The 12806-nt window shown below is 44.5% G+C and overlaps 1 protein-coding gene across 2 annotated transcripts in view; it reads right to left on the reverse strand.

Annotated features, from left to right (window-relative positions):
- ANXA11 (annexin A11) overlaps positions 1 to 9339 on the reverse strand; it is a 102844-nt gene extending 93505 nt beyond the window's left edge. Inside the window, exon 1 of one of the 2 annotated variants that reach the window (XM_089682511.1) lies at positions 9193 to 9339. The gene's annotated coding sequence lies outside the window, so the exon portion shown is untranslated. The remainder of the gene's footprint in view (positions 1 to 9192) is intronic. The other variant, XM_089682512.1, reaches the window with a different exon arrangement.
- Between the last annotated feature and the right edge of the window lie 3467 nt (positions 9340 to 12806).

Here is a 12806-nt window from a genome sequence, read left to right on the forward strand (position 1 = left end):
CAGCCTGAATCGGGAATGTCAGGTAAGTGTTTAGGGAGACAGGGGGAGGTACAGGCATTGGAAGGGTTTTTTTTACCTTAATGCATAGAATGGTAAAGAAAAAAAAAAAAAAAAAACACCTTTGTTCCTTTAGAGCCACTATAACATCTTCTGCAGACTTGGAATTGAACATTCTATATTTTGCCTGAATCACAAACCTTCATGAGTGTACCTATTTTTTTGGAAAAATAGAGCCAGTAAATACTGATGTAATGGTATGGCACCATCTAAATACCGCTAATTTAGAACTAGGCAATTCTAAGATATGAAACATTCTGCCAATCATCTTCCATTTAGGCTGTCACACTGATTAAGCCATATCATAGTAATAAATAAAATGATATTCCTTGACTACAAGCATGTGAAAATCTGGTCATTAAGATGCCGCTTAGCTCTGAATAGAGCACAGAAAGGCTACAGGAGCACCAGGTGCTACAGTGCACCTAGCAGGCATGCCTGAAATCTCTCCACCTGCTAATGATTCATCCATTCTTCAATAAGGGAGGGTGATCACTGGAGGTATTCAGGAATACAAGGGATGCAATGTTAAAGGATACGCTCACCTTTTTGACAAAAATAATAAATGTACATTTTTTTTTTTGCAGGTAAAAAAATGTGCATTATGTTTGTCTGCAGAAGCCTGGAAAGCATTGCACCAGCAATCGGTAGATCACTGATGCCATGCAGGTCTCCTGCACACCTGTCAGAATATCTGCTTCCTGTACAGGAACGTACAGCCAAGCAGATATTCTGACAGGAAGGGGTTTATTTACTAAAGCTGGAGAGTCCAAAATCAGACTCCCTTCTGCATAGAAACCAATCAACTTCTAACCTCAGCTTGTTCAATGAAGCTTTGGCAATGAAACCTGGAAGCTGATTGGTTTCTATGCAGAAGGCAGTCTGATTTTGGACTCTCCAGCTTTAGTAAATAAACCCCCGAAGTGTCAATGAACTACCACGGCGCTCTACAGCACCGTGGTAGTTCATTGCAAACTACAAACTGACAGCCGCTAAGGATGCCAGGACTTGTAGGCACTCATTTACAGAACTCTGAATGAATGATGAGGCCGTGTAGGCAGAACCCCACACAACTGTGCTGTTAGAAATCTGACAGGTAGTATGAGGAAACTTCTCCCCGTACTATCTGCCAGAGGGAGGGGGGCGGCGGGTGTGGCTGCAGCTATGGGAACATTTTACATGTTCCACCCTAAAAACGGGTGGAACATGCAACGTCCCCAAAAGGTGAACTTATCTTTTAAGGCTTCATACACACTGGGCATTTGCTTTTCTCCTCTGAATGCCAGAACTCCTGGCAGGAGAAAAGCTGCTTAAAAAAACCACATACTGCACACGTGTTTAGGCACGCCAAGTGTTTGGATGTTAAAGGATTCCATCGGCCACAATATTCATTTGTTCCGGCTATTGGAAAGTATTAACACTCAAATGCACACTTAGTGCCCGGTCATACCGGTGTGATTTGTGAATTGAAATCACACCTGAAATCGCATCTAATGAATGTGAATGTCAGTGTCTTAACATGAGCGATTTGCTGCAGTGTGATTTCTAAAGTAGTTCTTGCATTGCTTTTTCTGCAGTTTTATTGCCATTTCAAATACATAGAATACAATGGAAATTGCACTGTAAATTGTAAGAAATCGTTGAAAATCTTCACAAGTAGCAATAAAGTCTTCAGAAATCGTACCTAAAATCACGCTGAAATTGCACACAAATTGCATGATTTTAAATCGCAGTGGTGTGACCGGTGACAGTGTTTTTTTTCTGCTCTTCACCTGCTCTCTGAACACGCTGGTGATGTTTTTTTCCAGCCTGTTCCAGCCTCTTCTAACACGCCTGTAAACACTGATGTGTGCTTGGACACATAGGTTGTTGTAGAGGTGCTTCTACAGGATAAAAAAAAAATACCAAAATGCTTGTAAAAGTTTTGTAAGTCCAATGTGCATGAGGCCTTACAATGAAGTTCACTGCAGTTAGCGTTTCCTTCTGTATTGCACAGCAAACATACTGTATTCAGTAAGTCTCAGAAGTCTGGAGCCACTGACTGGCATGAGAAATACATGCCAATATATCCATCGTAAAGTGTATTTCTAACCAAGAATGAAATGTGTTAGTTTTAGGAAATACATTCAGAATGGCTTTGTATTGTGCATGTGTTGTCATGGCCCCTTTCTTCTAGGAATGTCATATTCCTAAAAACTGGTGCAGGAGGCCATAAGAACAGCTTTCCCATAGGAATTAATAGGGCCGCAGCACATATACACAGTATAAAGCAGGAAATGTTGTGTGGCTCTGAGTGGGGCCATACAGGGAAGATGGTTGGATCTGGGATGAAGGTATTTAACAAGTTGGAGGCACTTAGGGATTAAATAGCATTTATTATAGAACTATTGTATAAAGGTGCAGTTTTTAAAAAAAATACAAGCAGTGTATGTAGCTCTGAGCAGGGCAGCGCAGGTAATGCTGCTGGATCTGGGCTGAAGGCAAGCATTTGACTTGGTTAGGCTAGATTCTCAAAAGTGTGGTTCGGAAATGCACAATAAGCAGACACACGGGGGTGCCATTGATTTTTAAAGGCATCCCATCCACATCAGCAAACCTCCCACATTTGTGTGCACAGAAAACCACATGGTGCCACAATACCATACAGTTCCATGTGGTCAGGTTTTTTTAAAAAAAAGGGTTTGGGACTTCTTGCCCTGCGTTTCTTGCAAGTACAGCAGCCCATTAAAATGAATAGGCTGCTACACTTGCAACATGCAGACACAAATGTGAACCTAGCATCAAGATGCACTTATGAGGGGTGGGAGAAATAATAGAAGACAATTCTGTAAAGGTACAGCTTTCCTTCATATGTAGTTGTTAAATACAAGCAGTGTAAGTAACTGAAGTGGACTTGGTATCAGCCTCTTGCAGTACTTCTGCAGCAGAGATTAGACATATAAGAGGAGCTAGACAGTTGCTGCAGTGCTTACATGCTGACAGGAGGACAGAACAAAGAAATATCAGTTTTTCAGTCATCAGTCTGATACTTCTCTTTTCACTGTCCAGTCACAGGCTGGAGAACAAAACAAAACCTGTAAGGCCCCTTTCACATGGGGCAGAATCCATTTTCATCCAGACTGCTCAGCAGGAGATCTGTCCGCTGATCCCCCACTGAGCAAAGCAGAGCAGATGGATGAAAGGACACGAACACAGCCCGCTCTGCTCTATGGGCAGTCAGATGTAAATGCACAAGCAGACGGAGGGAGAGATGGATCCCCTTCTGTTTATTTTTGCTGGATCATATTGGAGGTAGCCGGGTGTAATTGAACACAAGTCCCTTTACATCCAACAGCCCATAGAGGAGAATAAGGGTCTGATCGGGTCTGCCTCAAAAATGGAGAAGCAGACCCTAGCAAAGCGCTCATGTGAAAGTGGCCTAAGTTATAAGCTGGCCAACACTATCAATTATGTCCGGTTCAACAGGAACTCAGTGGGTGGCCTAGTTGACTCCCGCTTGCCCAACATCCCTTGACTGAAAAATCGAGGTGGAAAATGATCATCCAAACAGTAGCTGCCTCTCAAAATACATTAGCAACAGCAGCGACCACCCACACTGTATAGCAGGGATGGAGGAATCAGTTAAGATTTTTTTCTATTTAGCCTGAATAGCCTGCTTCACATATCTAGGACAGATGAAAATCATCTCTTCTGACCTGTCAAACAAGTGCTGAGCAGTGTGGCAGACTTAGGTAAATCTCAGGAAAGGATGGACAGAAATACAAATTATTTGGCAGGCAAAGCCCATATACGTATTCCATGTGGGAATATAGCCATCTGCATGGTCTTTAGCTTTAAAAACCCTCTGTGGTTATGACAACATGATATGCAATTCCCCTTCTGGCAGTGCAAATGCTTTGCAGCATGAAGGCTGCTTTGTACCTGTCCTAGCCTGACTCCACCTCTCCTCCCCACAATGGTCTGCCAGCCAACCATAGGAGAGTAGCTGTCACTCCACAGGATCATTCTGACTCCGCTAGGAACAAGCCTGCTGTACTATATTTGGAAGAGTAAAAAAAAAATGAAAATAAGCAGGCTCCAAGAAAATGAGAGTTTGGCTCTAAGTCATGTTTCCCCTCTGCCAGTCAGGAAAATCCACCCGTGACATCACAATATGACCGTTTATGGCTTGGCTGCACCCAGCACTAGGAAAAAAAAAAAGTCTAGAAGCAATAAACAGACATGTAATAAAAGTGTAACGTTTGTAGTCGGGCCTGAAAGTTCAGTACAGTACATAATACAGCTGTTGCAATAACACAACCAATAGAAGACGTGTATAATTCCAAATATACAACTTATAAATGTCTATAAATAATAAAAATATACTTTTTGTATAGAGTACCTCAGTATATGACCGTTATGTAGCGGGCGCTATGGACATACATAGTATTAGTTTTGTAATTAAAACGTATATTATGCAAAAACTTTTTTTGTTTTGAAAACACAAAAGCCTGGTTTACATTATCGCACTATCTTTCCTGCTAGGCAATTCTGATGTGATTCTGCGTGTCACATAGGGCAGCCCATTCACTTGAATGGGCTGCCCTATGCATGTTTGTCGCTTGAAAATATGCTCCTGCTCCTTTCTGAGTAATGAGATTCATGCGATTTGTAAAGGCACAGAAGAATTGCATAGTGTTTTGGGTGAATTGAGGGATAATGGCACCAAACAAGCACTGACTACTGGGATTTAAAATCATGAGCAGAATGCTGGAAATTCTGGTCGCAATTCTAAATTGCAAAGTGTGAATGTGGTCATAAACACATAGATTTCTTTTTGTTAAAGAGTAACTCCACTTTTATGGTAAAAAAAATACAGTATATACAATTACTACACAAGTCATATTGTAATTGAATGTTATTAAAAATGACCTTTCCAGTTCAATCTGCAGCGCTGTCATTTTCTGTAAAACGCAATGCAATATGGCAAACTGGATGTGTTCTGTTCACAGATGTCATTTTCTGCTTCTGTGACTGTCTCACAGATTTTGTCAGAAGATACTAGCCAGATTTTGGGCATCCCCTGCAACTAAAATGGCATGTCTAAAGAGATGCAGACCCTGCCACTTTCCTCATTGGAACCCTGCAAGTGCAGCAGCTAATTGAGAATTATACAGTCACTGCCTTTCACTTTCATTTTGCACATAGACACAAACAGCTTTAGAATTGCAAAAAGTAGGAACAAAGTTAGCTAAAATCCCTGCAATTTACACAGATCACTCATAGGGGAATGTATTTTTTTCAACAAGAGTAGAGTTACCCTTTAAGCCTGCAGGCTGAATGAAAGAAACCTGACAGGTTCCTCCATCCAGTCTAACAGCACAGAGGTATGAATCTCCCCTGCTAGCTATTGAATCCTGACAAGTGCCTGAGGCTGTCACAATACTCAAACAGTGACTGCGGCTAATTGGCTAATTCAGCGAACAATTCCCCACCCGCCTCCTTCAATCTGTGGATTAAAGCGTTTGAGCTGGGTGGTGCCAGCTGCTGAATTGGTCAAAATCTGATCCATTTATTACCAGATTTACAGGACGTTTTAAAAACTCTTCCTCTTGGCAGCAACGTTTTTACAAGCATTTAGACGTGTTTACAAGCGTCAAGCGCTTGGGTGTCAATTCATTTAATTGGCCAGAATAATAATTTATTCTGCCCGCTGAAATTAATTAATGCTCAAGCGCTAAACGCGCCTAACGTTAACATGCGTCAATTGTTTTTTCTGCCAACACACTGCTCTGCCTGGACGCTCTGCTCCTGGGGTTTTTTTTCCTGCTGGTAAACGCTACTGCTACTAAAAGCCTATGCGTGCATGGACACATGGGATAACATAGAGGGCTGTTTAGAAGCAGCAAAAACACAAAACGACAAAATAAAAATGGCCTGACACCCCTAAAAGTGGTGTGCATGAGGCCTTAGGATGCATAAAAAGCACGGTCAGGCTCTCTTGCTAGCAGTGTCCCAGTGGGAAGAATCCTCTTAATTTCCTGTCCCACAGCAACACCAGGAAGTGAGAGTAAATCTTTCCAGTGTGACTACAATCCTAACACCCCCCCCCCCCCATGTGTTTTCCAGTGACGACTCCAAATGTTGGATTTTCCCACAACAATGGTAACCAGGTCAAATAGTGAAGGAGAAAAATCCCGGGCAGCAATAAATAGATACAAATTGATAACCTCACCCTTTAATCTAGCCCTCAACCTTTTCAATGCAGAAGAACCACTGAAATCACTTTCTGGTCTCAGGGAACCCCTGCTACAAATGACTGTATCTACAGCTCATGATACATTCGTGTGATGTCAGAGGGAAGAATGCTTCATACATTTGTAGTCATTGGGATGAAGCCCCCCCCCTTACAGATAGCTAAATAGATCAATGGTGTCATTGGGGACCTTGCTCAAGGAACGCCTAGCAACCTCTGGAGGAACCCTGATATTCCATGGAAACCCCTTGACCCCTTCACATCCCCTCCCGGCACCACTAACTGGGTTCTTCTAACCCAGAGACAAGTGATAAGGTCTGTTCTGTGTAACTACACAAACACACAATACAACCGGGGAAGACAGTCCAGGAGTTACTTCCTCTTCTGTGTAACTGTCATACACAGAGTTCATTTATAATCTAGAAAAAGCAACACTCTAGCAGCCAATAGGATTTCAGCTTCTATTCTGAATAACCTTGGAGAGAAAATCAAAGCTGATACCTGACTGGTTGCAGTAAGGAACACACCCAGACTTCCATTCCATTTGTTTAATAACTTCATTTTCTACAAAAACAAGTGTATAGCATACTATTTATAGGAGCAAGAAGTGACACCTTCCTGTCCCTCAAATGTACCAAACAGCCATACACATGGGGGGGTACTAACACTGCCGCCCCAGAACCTGCAACAGGTGTGCATGGCAACCAATTGGCTTCTAGCTTCACCTTATTCAGTGAGACTTTGAAAATTAAAGATAGAAATCGCTCTAGTCTTAGTACCCCCCCAGTATATACTATATACTGGGGGGCACACTGATTCACAGTATATACTGGGGGGGGCGCACGCCGACATATATACAGTATATACTGGGGGCGCGCACGCCGACATATATACAGTATATACTGGGGGGGCGGCACGCCGACATATATACAGTATATACTGGGGGGCGGCACGCCGACATATATACAGTATATACTGGGGGGGCGGCACGCCGACATATATACAGTATATACTGGGGGGCGGCACGCTGACATATATACAGTATATACTGGGGGGGGGCAATGACATATACAGTATATACTGGGGGGGCACTGACATATACAGTATATACTGGGGACGGCACGCCGACATATATACAGTATATACTGGGGGGGGGCACTGACATATACAGTATATACTGGGGGGGGCACTGACATATACAGTATATACTGGGGGGGGCACTGACATATACAGTATATACTGGGGGGGGGGGGGACGCCGACATATATACAGTATATACTGGGGGCGGCACGCCGACATATATACAGTATATACTGGGGGGGGCACTGACATATACAGTATATACTGGGGGGGCACTGACATATACAGTATATACTGGGGGGGGGGGACGCCGACATATATACAGTATATACTGGGGGGGCGGCACGCTGACATATATACAGTATATACTGGGGGGGGCAATGACATATACAGTATATACTGGGGGGCACTGACATATACAGTATATACAGTATATACTGGGGACGGCACGCCGACATATATACAGTATATACTGGGGGGGCACTGACATACAGTATATACTGGGGGGGGCACTGACATATACAGTATATACTGGGGGGGGGGGGACGCCGACATATATACAGTATATACTGGGGGGCGACACGCTGACATATATACAGTATATACTGGGGGGGGGGCACTGACATATATACAGTATATACTGGGGGGGGGCACTGACATATACAGTATATACTGGGGGGGGCACTGACATATACAGTATATACTGGGGGGGGCACTGACATATACAGTATATACTGGGGGGGCACTGACATATACAGTATATACTGGGGGCGGCGCGCCGACATATATACAGTATATACTGGGGGGGCGCGCCGACATATATACAGTATATACTGGGGGGGCGCGCCGACATATATACAGTATATACTGGGGGGGGCGCGCTGACATATATACAGTATATACTGGGGGGGGCGCGCTGACATATATACAGTATATACTGGGGGGGCGCGCTGACATATATACAGTATATACTGGGGGGGGCGCGCTGACATATATACAGTATATACTGGGGGGCACGCTGACATATATACAGTATATACTGGGGGGCACGCTGACATATATACAGTATATACTGGGGGCGGCACGCTGACATATATACAGTATATACTGGGGGGGGCGCGCTGACATATATACAGTATTTACTGGGGGGGGCGCACTGACATATATACAGTATTTACTGGGGGGGGCGCACTGACATATATACAGTATTTACTGGGGGGGGCGCACTCTGACATATATATGTATCCTACCATGGTTCCTCCCTGTCCTTCCATGGTTCCTCCAGCTCTATCAGCCCTGCCATGGTTCCTCCCTGCCCTGCCATGGTTCCTCCAGCTCTATCAGCCCTGCCATGGTTCCTTCCTGCCATGGTTCCTCCAGCTCTATCAGCCCTGCCATGGTTCCTCATTGCCCTGCCATGGTTCCTCCAGCTCTATCAGCCCTGCCATGGTTCCTCATTGCCCTGCCATGGTTCCTCCAACTCTATCAGCCCTGCCATGGTTCCTTCCTGCCATGGTTCCTCCAGCTCTATCAGCCCTGCCATGGTTCCTTCCTGCCATGGTTCCTCCAGCTCTATCAGCCCTGCCATGGTTCCTTCCTGCCATGGTTCCTCCAGCTCTATCAGCCCTGCCATGGTTCCTCCAGCTCTATCAGCCCTGCCATGGTTCCTCCAGCTCTGCCCTGACTGAAGCGTTGAAGACAAGCTCGTGTAGCAGGAGGAGGCTGAGCCCAAGTCACAGCGAGGACGTGGGTGATACAGAGGAGGTGGTGAAGGGGCCCTTAGACAGAGTCAGAGAAGGGAGACCACACACAGTACATACCTGACTATACAGCCGAAGCTCCAGGTCCGCACTGCCAGCCCGGGCCAGAGGTCTGAGGAACAGGGCTTTGCAGAAGAGGCGTGGCCTCTCGCTGCTCCTTCCAACCTGGCGCCCAGCCCGGAAGAACAAACACCCCGCCTACTGGAACGCACACACCCCGCCCATTGGTGCACAGCTCCGCCCTCAGGCGTACATACATGACACATGCTCATGTGGGGGGTGACAGGTGAGAGTGCAGTGACAGGGCAGTGTGATCGCACGGAAAGTGTGATCGGGCTGTGTTTCCATCAGCTGACGCACTGGTTGCACTGGAAATGTCACTTCTATGCAGCAGAAATGGACAGAAACTGAACGGAAGAACTGACATTAGCCTCGTTCACCTCTAGGCAGCCCGTCCATATCAATGCAGCAACAGAGACACCTATGGACAGCAGCATTGTCAGTCTTGGGGGAGGGGGGTGTAGATCCACCAAATGGAGCCAAACTCCAGCTGATACTTTATAAGTGGTGCCAGCAACAGCTTGGTTCCTTTTGGTCATGCGTGTGCTGGGAGTCTGCACACATGTCGCGGGTACAGAAACTCAGTCATTTGTATAGACTCCTGTAGCTGCAAGAAATGAGGTGAAAGTTGACCCCAACCCGCCACATGGAACCACATGATGCTGAAGCACCACATGGGTCCACTCACACAAAAACAATTTGCTGATACATGGGGAATCTAGTAAGAATTATTGGCACCCACCCTCGCATGTCTGCTAAAGAGCTGCATGTTTTGCCTACAGGTCGAGAATGGACACGATTATGCACATGTTACCAACCCGCAGCACATACGTGAACCTAGACACAATTGTTCAGGAACACCTCTATATTAGGCTCCTTCAAAAGAGTAGGCCACAGAATGAAGGTTTAGGAGGTACATCTCCAGATAACGAATAAAAACAGAACACTGATAACGTGGAAATAACCGAATAGCAATGATTAACAGATTATACAATCACAAATGGTACGTCAGAACTACACTCTGTAACTGCAACACCAGCAGGAGGGGAAGAACAGGCTCGGTGATCAGCTCCCTCTGGGCCACCAGGGTCACAATAGGGAATGCAAAGAATTATGGAAATATATATATGCCAGGGGTCTGTAAAAAGGTTTCCGCACTTTTATACATATATATATATATATATATATATATTATTTTTTTTTTTTTTTTTTAAAAGGGCGGAAACTTTTTGAAGAACCCTCGTGTGTACATCTATACACAGGTCCATATAAAGTTGGACACAGGCACTATTTTAGTTTTTTCTGGTATTTACTAAACATATTCAAGCTGTAGTTATATAATGAATATGGGCTGAAAGTGCACACTCTCAGGTTTAATTTGAGGGTTTGTACATCCAAATTGGAGGAAGGGTTCAGGAATTAAACCTCTTAAGAGTAGCCATCCCCCCTTTTTCAAGGGACCAAAAGTAATTGAAGGGCAATTAAACTGATAAGAGGCATGGAGGAGCTCAGCTATGAGGAAAGATTAGAGGAACTGAATGTATTCTCTCTTGAGAAGAGGAGATTAAGGGGGGATATGATCAGCATGTATAAATGCATCAGTGCAGGGGCGGACTGACCATTTGGAAACTAGGGCACTGCCTGAGGGCCCGGGGTCAGTAGGGGGCCCCATGAGATGCCCCTGGTACCTTTTTCATAGGCTTTTTTGAGTTTGGGCAAGGACACGGGCCCCATGATCCCCTATTGCCCGGGGGCCCCATGAGTTGTCAGTCTGCTCCTGCATCAGTGGTTCATATAGTGAACTCGGTGTACAGTTATTCACCCTGAGGTCATCACAGAGAACAAGGGGGCACTCTTTACGTCTGGAGGAAAAGAAATGTAATCTCCAAACACGGAAAGGTTTCTTCACAGTAAGAGCTGTGAAAATGTGGAATAGCCTCCCTCAAGACTTGGTTCTGACCAGCTCAGTGGATTGTTTTAAAAAAGTCCTGGATTGTTTTTTAGATACACAGAATATAACTGGATACTAACATTTATAGGTAAAGGTGATCCAGGGAATATCTGATTGCCTCTTGGGGGATCAGGAAGGGATTTTTTTCCCTGCAGGAGCAAATTCGATCATGCTTTGCTGGGTTTTTTTCTGGATCAACTGTGGGTATAGGATTATAACTTTTTTTTTTTAATGGTTGAACTGGATGGACTTTTTTTCTTTTTTCAGCCAGACTACTGTTAATGTTTAATATTTTGTTGAGAATCCTTTACTGGCAATGACTGCCTGAAGTCTGGAACCCATGGACATTACCAAGGACTGGGTTTCTGATGCTTTGCCAGGCTCTAACTTCAGCTGTCTTCAGTTGTTTTGTTTGTGGGTCTTTCTGTCTTTAGTTTTGCCTTTAGCAAGTGAAATGCATGCTCAAAGGGGTTGAGATCAGATTGACTCGGCCATTGCAGAATATTCCACTATTTTTCCTTCAAAAGCTCCTGGGTTGCTTTTGCACTGTGTTTTGGATCATTGTCCATCTGTACTGTGAAGCGTCGTCCAATCAACATTGCTGCATACATAAATACCTGAAAAAAACTAAAATTGTGCCTGTGTCCAAATATATATGGACCTAACTGTGTATATATATATATATATATATATATATATACTACTCAAAAAAATTAAAGGAACACTTTGAAAACATATCAGATCTAAATGGGGAGAAATCTCATGCTGGATATCTATACTGATATGGACTGGGTAATGTGTTAGGAATGTAAGGATGCCCCATCATTGGATGAAAATGATCAATCTACAGAGGACTGAATTCAAAGACACCCTGAAAATCAAAGTGAAAAAATTATGCAGCAGGCTAGTCCATTTTGCTGAAATTTCATTGCAGCAACTCAAAATGATACTCAGTAATTTGTATGGCCCCCATGTGTTTGTATGCATGCCTGACAACATCGGGACATGATCCTAATGAGATGATGGATGGTGTCTTCGCGTATTTCTTTCCAGATCTGGACCAAGGCATCACTGAGCTTCTGGATAGTCTGAGGTGCAACCTGGCGGTGTCAGATGGACCGAAACAATATTATCCCAGAGGTGTTCTATTAAATTTAGGTTAGGCAAGCGTTGGTACCATTCAATGGTATCAATTCCTTAATCCTCCAGGAACTGCCTGCATACTCTGACCACGAGGCCGTGCACCAGAAGGAACTCAGGATGTAGTGCACCAACATAGGGTCTGACAATGGGTCCAAGCCTGTAGAGGTCTGTGTCTCTCCATGGATATACCTACCCAGATCATCACTGTCCCACCACCAAAATGGTCATGCTGAACGATGTTACAGGCAGCATAATGTTCTCCATGGCTTTTCTAGACCCTTTCATGTCTGTCACATCTGCTCAGGGTGAACCTGGTCTCATTTGTGAAAAGCACAGGGTGCCAGTGGCGGACCTGCCAATTCTGCTATTCAATGGCAAATGCCAATCAAACTCTATGGTGCCAGGCAGTGAGCACAGGGCCCACTAGAGGACGCTGGTCCCTCAGACCACCCTCATGAAGTCTGTTTCTGATTGTTTGGTCAGAGACATTCCCACCAGAGGCCTGCTGGAGGTCATTTTG

This window comes from Staurois parvus, unplaced genomic scaffold (assembly GCF_062004578.1).
Source record: "Staurois parvus isolate SC_StPar_1 unplaced genomic scaffold, SC_StPar_1.0 ptg000291l, whole genome shotgun sequence".
Taxonomy (NCBI): Eukaryota; Metazoa; Chordata; class Amphibia; order Anura; family Ranidae; genus Staurois; species Staurois parvus.